Source organism: Alexandromys fortis, unplaced genomic scaffold (genome assembly GCF_014885135.2).
Source record: "Alexandromys fortis isolate MF-2015 unplaced genomic scaffold, M_Fortis_MF-2015_v1.1 scaffold_28, whole genome shotgun sequence".
NCBI classification, from domain to species: Eukaryota; Metazoa; Chordata; class Mammalia; order Rodentia; family Cricetidae; genus Alexandromys; species Alexandromys fortis.
In genome coordinates, this window is record NW_026067901.1 from 4,885,575 (window position 1) to 4,895,147 (window position 9,573).

The following is a 9,573-nucleotide window of genomic DNA, read 5'->3' on the forward strand; positions in this document are numbered from 1 at the left end:
AAAGTGCCATATAAATTATCTGTGTCGAAAGAGGGAAGGGGAACTGGCGATTGTCGAAGTAGGTAGCACGGTCTTCATTTCTATCTTTGGTATGCAAAACAATGGTGATACACACACATTTCAAAACATCCTGAGCTGTGTTTCAGAGATAAATTATCGCGGACTGCCACCGAAAATCTGTGTTCTGGAAAAGGCCCTGGTCCCATGCTTCATCTGCCTGAGAGGACCAGAGTCTATGTGGAACTTCAAGACTGGCTCATGTCCTTGAAGCTATTTCTAGCGCACAGTGGCAGCACCTGTGGTCCCAGCACTCAGGATCTGGAAACTCAAGGTCATCCTGCTCCACTGGGACTGTAAGACCAGACCCAGGCTACAGGAGACCCTGTCTCAACACACACAGAGAAGTGCTCTTGGTTTCTCTGTTTGTGGCCACGTCGTGTTCTTGTCTTGTGTTAGTCTCAGCTTAGGACTCGGCTTCTCTCACACACCATAAACTTCCCAGAGAAGAAAAAAGACAAGCGTTCATTTCCCGGCGTGAAGAACATTTGTACACACCGCTCTCCCTTCCTCTGCATGTTTCCCTGGCTTCCCGCAGCAGCAGCTGGAAACCCTGACTCGGGAAGAGTCTCTCCTTTGAAAGCCACTAATTCGAAGAGGTCCCAAAGAGAGAAGGACGGATGACTTCATCCCTAAGCCCAAGCGCAGGAACAGAGGAGCTGAACGGGAACAGAGGGGGCCGAGGGTCTTTCCACACTCGTTACAGCTCCCCTGCTTCTTTCTTCTTAGCTTTGTCTGATCGTAAGCATAAAATGGCTGCCAGTGGCTCCCAAATTCAAATACTAAGGTTTGTTTGGTTTGGGTTTGTTTGTTTGTTTGTTTAGATATATAGACTCCTTCTTCCAAACCCAAGGAAAGAATTCTAATTGGCCCAGCTACACATTTTGAACCGACAGGAAGCATAGGGTCCTATTTAATTGGTTGGGAGCCATTCTTGATGAGGGAAGCTATCTGGGTGATGGATGAGTAGCGATCTACTGGGAAGGCAGGATACTGGGGACTACTGGGTGACTGGAGCATGACAGTCTAAGAGGGAGTAGGTGAGAGTACGAGCAAAAAGCCAGCTTCGTGTGTGTGTGTGTGTGTGTGTGTGTGTGTGTGTGTGTGAGAGAGAGAGAGAGAGAGAGAGAGAGAGAGAGAGAGAGAGAGAGAGCACAATGAGGATGTTTAAGAGGAGACTATGAAGGTCAGGAAGAGGCCTGGAAAGAGGGAAGCTGAACAAGAGAAGAACCATCCTGGATTATATTTGACGTGAAAACAGGGAGAACATTGTATGAAGGAGGAGGGGGACCCACAAGGGTAGGGAGAGGAATGAGGAGGACAGTACCAGAGATGAGAAAATAATTAAAGGACAATAAATCCTTTAATTTATTACAGTAATAAATAATAACAAAGTGAAAAAGAGAAAAAGGTATTTATGAGAGATAAAGCTTGGCTCATCGTAACTGCAGAATCCCAGCCCAAGAAGAACACAAGCCAGGCTGAGTGGCCTTGGAAGCTGCACTTTCTGACCCTTCTGAATTACAGCTCTTACATCAAGGCCCCTTACGTTCTCGGGTAAGTTTCTTAGCGAGCTTTCTATGAGGTTGGGTTGGGTAGTGGGAAGAGGAGGCTTGGCTGAGGGGAGCCAGTGACTCTCCTCGGGGCTGCAGAAAAGCCTGTGTCATCAGCACAGCCAGCATCACCACAATCTGCTTCTTTGGCTGTTGTTCCTTCTGCCTAAGGCAAGGAACAGTTTAAACCAGGCTCTCAGGGGAGACAGCTCCTCTCCTTAACATCTCCCAGACACAGAGGCCAGCGCCCTGGGTGTTGTAAAGTTCCTGTGTGTCTGTTATATATCACCACAGCCACCGTGTCTCCTAAATATAAACGGTATGTTGAGAAAATGAAGTGTCCTTGCAGAACTGAACGGTCATGATGAGCCGCTCAAAGCAGGAAGTCTGTATTAGCACTGCAGGGAGAGCATCCCAGGCTTGGGCCCAGAGGCCAGAGCTCAGATGTGGAACAAGAGTAGAACCCTGTTTTGAAGAACGAGGAGCCTTGGAGTATCTCTAGGTACCAACACAAAGGCTCCGAGTGTGCATTTAACATACATGAAACATAGTTCCGTCCTAGAACATTCATGCCTAAAATTAGAGCGCCCGAACAAAAAGTCAGCAGGCTGGCAGCAGCAGCGTTGAATTTAGCTCTGAACAAGTTTGCCAGGTCTCCCACATAAACCACAGCCCACTCCTGGGACTCTGGAACACGGATGTGTCACCGTCCAATCTGTCCCAGAACATTCGTCCTCTATGAAAACAGGGGCAATCGCTACACAACCCTCCCCCCCCACTTCTCCTCCGCCCACAGCCTTCAATTACCGCAGAGAAGAAAGAGGGATTGTGGGAGCAGGACAAGCATGAGCTCACTTAAGGCGTCATGCGCATGATGCTGCTGACTCCAACACCAAAGCCAAAGTGTACAGAGAACCCAGCCAGGTCATTCAGTAATGCAAAACACACATAGAGTGAATCGGCTCCCTGTGGAGGAAGAGGAGCTTCGTGCATTTGCAGGAATTCTTGCCAAAGAAATTTTCAAAGACTAGAAGACCGTTTCTCTCCAAAAGGAGTGTCTTTGAGCTTTCAGCACCTGCCATCCTCCTCCTCTGTGGTGGTGTCTCAGTTCCTGAGATTTAAGGGTGCTCTTTAAGAACCATCATTCTTTCCTTCTGTTAGTCTTTCGGTAATTTATCAATACTTTGGAGATTCATTTATTCCCCCCATCACTGAACTATAGGCAGGAGATACAGAAACTGCTAAAATATGCAATCCCAAGTTTTACACATACTGACACAGCTTAAAATTCTGTCACATACCTTCCAGTGAATCCATGATGCCATTGTCTTTAGTCTAAAAGAATCAAATTGTTTTCAGTAAAAACAAAAGAAAATTGGCAGTTACCGAGACAGTTTCACTCCCATTGATAATATGTATGGCAAGAATAAAAACATAACTTGGTGATAGTCTGATAGCTTATGCCACTTACATAAGTGAATGATCAAATTTGTTTACTCAAGGAAAGTCTTCCCGGTACCAATCTTGATGCTAAGCCATTGGACCAACACATCCCTTCCTGTGGATCCTGCAGCATGGTGGGAAAGACAGAGACGATCAGTGAATGGCGTGTGAGTTTAGAAGACGCGCGCACCCACCCGTGCACCCGGAGGGAAAGGCCGCCAGCAAGGCCGGGCCACCACTGCTCTTGGAGAGCAGTGCGGAGGCAGAGGTCAAAATGAGACCGAAAAGTGTTTCCTCTAAAGCGAAACTCGTCTCTTGAGTTTCTGCGTGGAGGGAATGAATGTACCACTGTGGCTGTGAAGCTAAGTCACTTCTTTCGGAATGACTAGGGAGTGAGCGGAAGAGAACAGAAGAGGGCGGACGCTGCTCAGTGAAGGCAGTCAGGCAGCTGAAGGGCCCAGCGCTGCGCAGCAATCTTCAAGAACCCGGAAGGGCGTGGTTAGTAGTTACTGAATCCCCAGCATCTCCTAGGGAGCTGGGAACCTAGCAGACCATCCCGAAGTATTGATAAGTGAATGGAAGGCCAATAGAAAGAGGGATGGGAGTTCTCAGATAGAGAGCACATTCGAATTTCGTGAACACAGACACAAGCGATACTCAGCTGTACCTCCTGCCTCGGGGTGTTATGGTTGGACCTCCCAGAACTACGTCAAGTGTATAGTCAGGGCTCAGTCATCCACTCTTCCATGGGAAACAGCTTCAGAACCAAAAACCCTTTTGCAAAAATACCTGAAAAAAACAGTGGAGAAACATCAAGAATTAGCTAACCACTGTTCAGCACTATGCAAGTGTATTTTTTAAAAATGACATTAAGAGGGAAGAAATGTATATTATTATATTATATTATATTATTATATTATATTATTATATTATATTCCACATTTCCAGGACGAACACTTTGTGAAAATCCAGAGCACCATTCCATCATGATTTTTAACTATTTTTACAAGATTCTTACAACAAGGGCCTAGGAGAGGTCACCCTAAAGGCAAAAGTGCCTGTTGAACAAGCCTGACAACCCAAGTTCAACCCCAGAAAGCCAGGCCTGCTTCTGGAATTCCAACACCCCTATGATGAGATAGCACCCCAATGGAGACATAATTCGTCATAGGCTTCTGGGCCAGCTAGCTGCCTTAGGCTTCACAGAAACAAGGGAGACGCTGCCTCAAAGTAGAAGGCAAGAATCAGCCCCTGAAAGCTTCCCTCTGACTCCCACATATGTGTGCCCACACACACTAAAGTAAACACATTTGAATTCTTAGGGGTTGGAGAGAAGAGACAGGGGCCCTTCCAGGGGATCAGAGTTCAGTTCCCCACATCTGGAGACGGACAAGTGTCTGTCACTCAAGCTCCAGTGGGATTCTAGGCTTCCGGCCTCCATGGCTACCTGCAGACATGAGTACATACCCCTCCATCCACACACGCATAGGTAAATAAATAACGTTTCCTAAATAAGAAAACTTCAACTGGAACAGATGTTATCAGTATGTTTCTCCTTTTAGAGTGGCCTATTCTCTTCATTGATCTATTTAGATTTTTTGTGAAATAATACTTTTATATTTATTTATTTATTGGGGGGGGGTAGCTTTGGAGCCTGTCCTGAAACTAGCTCTTGTAGATCAGGCTGGTCTTGATCTCACAAAGATCCGCCTGCCTCTGCCTCCTGAGCGCTGGGATTAAAGGTGTGCGCCACCACGGCCCAGCTGAAATAATACTTTTATAACAAAGCTCTCAGCCACACACTGCAGTCACATAGACCACTTTTTTGCTCTCTTGCCTGACTGCTAAGGACGGTCCCCTTGCCCAGCTCCTGGTGCAGAACCTTAGCCACAACTCAAAGGAGTCACAAAAGGGAAGCCAAACAGGTGCTTCCCCAGTGGCCTGGAGAGCGTTTGACTCCTCACTACCTAGAGTGAGGAAGATGCCACTCTACTCATTGAACAAGGCAAGAGTGAATGCTGGGAGATGCTCGGGTTTAACGGCCACCCTGTCGCCATGAGGAAACTGGAGCCCATTTCCTGCGAATTTAACTGGAAATCTCATCAGTGTTCAGTGTGACCCTAGCCACAAACTGCCCTAGAGCACACTAACCTAGTAAACACGCAGCAGTGTAAGTATCTCTCCATCACCCCAAAGCTGTTTGATGCTATAGAAACCTTGCTGGCCAATGAGGGTAAAGAAGACGCAATGAGCCTAATTTGTTCACAGGTGATTAACTATTAGACTGAAAGAAAAGTGGGTCAGGCAGCTGGGCCACTGTGCACTAGAGATCAGTTCTGCATGGGGACAGTATTGGGCACAGAAGCCCGCCCTTCTTTTCTACCTTGTGTCTGGCACATGGTCAGCAAGAGCACACAGGCAGGTGAGCAAGAAGGCAGTCTTACTGTGCTTCTGAGAAAGCACAATGAGGTCACGTGTAGGGGGAGCAGAAAAGCAAAGAAGGTCATTGGTGGGACGCCAGTCCCTTAGACTTAACAAAGATGAACCCTGATGCTCCCCAGAGGCCGGAAGTAGGGAGAACGGGAAATTGCAGACCTTGTAGGGGTTTGTCTCTGTTGTTGCAATGGCAGACAGAGGCCCTTGTTTTGCAGACTCCTTAGGAGATAGCTTGTGGAAGACTCCAAGGAAGCCTGGTCCCTTTAACCACCATTAACAAGCCTTGATTTTATTTTATTAGAGAAATAAGCATGTCCCTCATTACTTGGATGGACCCAAAGACTATTAAAAACGTAAGTAGAAGCCAAGGACAGGAGATTCAGGGTTAGAGTTCATGAAGTTTGAGTTCAATCTCTAATACCAGAAAAAAAACAAAAGGAAGGAAAAGAAGGAAGAGAGGGAAGGAAGGAGGAAGGTCAGAAGGGAAAGAGGGAGGGAGGGATGCTGGAAGGGAAAGAGGGAAGGAGGAAGGGAGGGGATGGAGGGAAGGATGGAGAGAGGGAGGGAGGGAGGGAGGGAGGAAGAAAGGAAGGGAGGGAGGGAAGGAGGGAGGGAGGGAGGGAGGGAGGGAGGAAGAAAGGAAGGGAGGGAGGGAAGGAGGGAGGGAGGGAAGGAGGGAGGGAGGAAGAAAGGAAGGGAGGGATGGAGAGAAGGAGGGAGGGAGGGCCTACCAAAGTGAATGTCTCTCATTCACTCCCAGCTTTATTGGGGGGTGGGGTGTTCTTGGTCTGCTGCCCTCCATGAAGAGCAGGCTGGTTTTCAGATTAATTGCTCAGCATTGCGTTTCAGTTTCACTGGATGAAAATTCTAATTTCTCTGGCAATTATTGATCCAGCGTCAGCTCTTCATTTCACAGGCAATGAGTTATGGCAAGATTGCATGTTGTACATTGATCCATCTGCCACAGCATCACTTTTAACAGCATCTCTGGAAGTCAATCATGACCTCCTTTTGGTCTCAACTTGTACCTGGACCATTTGGTACCGGCTTCAAGTCTAAGGCAACAAGTTTGGCCAAGAAAAGAGAGGTGTCCTCCCTGCGCAATTATACGGCAAGTTATATCTCCTGGGAATGGCTTCCAGAAGCAGCTGAACCTGTTGACCAATTACTGTCTGCAGCCACAGCTACATAGTCATTTTGTCCGGCTTAACCCCATCCTGTGCCAGACGCCTGTGACGTGGACAAGGGTGGCACTCTACAAAGCCCCGAGAGAGTGAGATCCTGAGAGAATGTGTATTGTTTGACATGGGCATGACTATGTAAGGGACTCTGCAGGCCCAGGGAGGAGTTCCAAAACCATCCCCAAGAGAGAGGCTCAGAGAAATAACAGCAAGGCTTTTTTCAGGATAGGGTGCAGAAAATGTCCACCATATCTTCCCTCGTCCAGGTATCTCCACCCTAAAGATTGCTCCCTACAGAGACTGCTCCTACAAAGTGAGCTGAACACAGGTCTTTGATCCAGCTGTACGTCATAAACCCTGCCTCTTTATCTATATGTAATAATCTCCTCCTTGTTTGAATGTACTCAACAACTCTGCCTCTCCGCTTTCAGTAAACATGCTGAGCTTCTGGGAACTGCAGCTTCTCTGTCAGAGGGCCTGGCCCATCTAACCCCAGCTTTTCTTTTGGTTTCTGTGTGTCTTTTCCCCATTCCCTCACTACCATGGTCAGGTCCATCCCTGGAACCATGTAAGGGCATGGCCCAACACTAACAAACTGATCTAAAATACTCCTCATTCAGTACCACACGGCCTCATTCTGAGGCCAAATAATGGAAGACAAATGAAATGGCTGTTGTAACTGGAGGTTTCTCTCTTGCCCTCCAGTTCTCAAGTAACCATGCAGAGGTTTAATATTAATTACAAACTGTTTGGCCTATTAGCTCAGGTTTATTATTAGCTAGCTCTTACAACTTAAATTAATCCATTTCTATTAGTCTATATTTTACCACTAGGCTCGTGGCTTGTTACCTCACATCTTGCTTCTCCAGTGGCTACTGGCATCTCCCTGACTCTACCTCCTTTTCCCCTGTACCTTTGTTTGGATTGCCTCCCTGGCTCTATTCTGTGTGGATATTGGAAAAATCAGCTTCTTTATTAACCAATGGCAATAAAATATATTCACAGCATACAGAGAGGCATCCCACATCATGCAGTCTTGTTCAAAATCGAACATGATTAAGAAGTTAAATCAATATTCCTATTGAGAAAAAAAGTAAATGAGGATTTGGGTGATTTCTTCCTAAAAAAATACTTTAGATTAGAGTCTGTGCTATGTTGGATATTTTTTTTCTTAACTGGAAGCAAATTTGGAGAATTAAGCAAAGAAATTCTTTCAATTCTTATACGATGAAGTACTCAGTAACAAGAAAGTCCTCTAGACTGTCTGCAGATATTCCTTAGTCTACCGTCCGTTCTTCTAACAGCCTCCTTGTAGGTATCACTTTGACAAACCTCTTGGGAGATTAAGAGTTCAAGTTTAAAGTCTTTTGTGATATACCTTAATCACAAAGAACTTTGAACTTGTTTTTTTCTTGACTTCTCTTGCTACAAAGTATGGTTCTAGAGGGGAGAAGCTGAGGGGCCAGGGGAAGGGAGATTTTTCATGGTTTACATATTTCACCTATAGAAGCCTAAAATTCATACCTGGTGGCAATTCAGAAGACTGATTCCGTCACAGTCCCTTCCCAATTTGGAGTGAGAATTACTAGGTTCTTTGGTTTTGTCCTGTTTACTTTTATAATCTCCTTACCCTATACTGCTTCATATTCTCTTTGGAATCAGTCTAGATATAAATGTCCAAATATATGCACATACAGACACACACCACGGTGGAATATTTGTATACACTGCAAAAATGTTCCTCTGCCTACGGTGCCTTCTGATTGGCTCAATAAAAAGTTGACTGTCCAATATCTAGGGGGAAGAGGATAGGAGGGATTTCCAGGGAGAAAGAGGAAGAGGAGGAGGATTCTAGGAGCACACAGATTTTGCCAGAGACTGTGAAGAATTCAGGTGTATAGTACAGAACAGAGGTAACCAAGCTATGTGGCAGAATGTAGAGACAGGTTAATTTAGGCTAAGACCAAGCTTTCATAATTAATATTAAGTTTCTAGGTCATCATTGGGGAGCTGGCAGTCCCACAGAAAAATGGTCTGACAGGAAAATTTGCTACAACACACTACCCCCACACACAGTCTGATGGTCGTGCTGAAAGATTCTTGGCAAATTCCCAACGTCGTCACCCCACATGATCTGTTAATGGCGTACTGGACCCAGAACCCAAGTCTCTGCAATTTTCAGTCTTTTGCTCTTTCTGTTCATTTTGTAGGGGCTTGAAAGTCAGCCAACTCTGTGCTTAGACTTTAAAAGCACAACCGTGTACTGCTCGTCCAACCCTAGGGACTGTAAACCAAAAGGCATTGTCAAGAGCTAATTTTCATCTTTATAGGAAAATGAGATAAGAAGTACTGTTTCCAGTGAGAACCGGGTTACCCTGAGGAAATATTCATTGTGTAATCCGCTAATGTTCTGCCAATGTCTTCCTCATCACAAACCCCTGGGCCCAGCATCATGAGATATCTACCTTCCTTCTCTCTCTCCACACTAAACTACCTCTGGGTTCCTAGACACACTTCATAAGACATGTGATGTGTCTCCTCCATCACATCCCTCTCCCACTGAACTCCCTCTTTCAAACAGACTGTACACATCCCCAATTAGTCAACTCTTTCATTGCTGTTCCATTAATAATGTGGAGATGTCTCTCATTACAAGGAGAAAGTTTATGCTGATCTATCTAATAAAATGTGTGCTCAAAACTTGTGCAACCACTTTGGAAAGCAGTGTGGAGGTTTCTCAGAAAATTCGGGATCAACCTACCCCTGGACCCAGCAATACCACTCTTGGGAATATACCCAAGAAAGGCCTTATTATACAAAAATATATGCTCTACTATGTTCATAACAGCATTGTGTGTAATAGCCAGAACCTGGAAACAACCTAGATGCCCTTCAATGGAAGA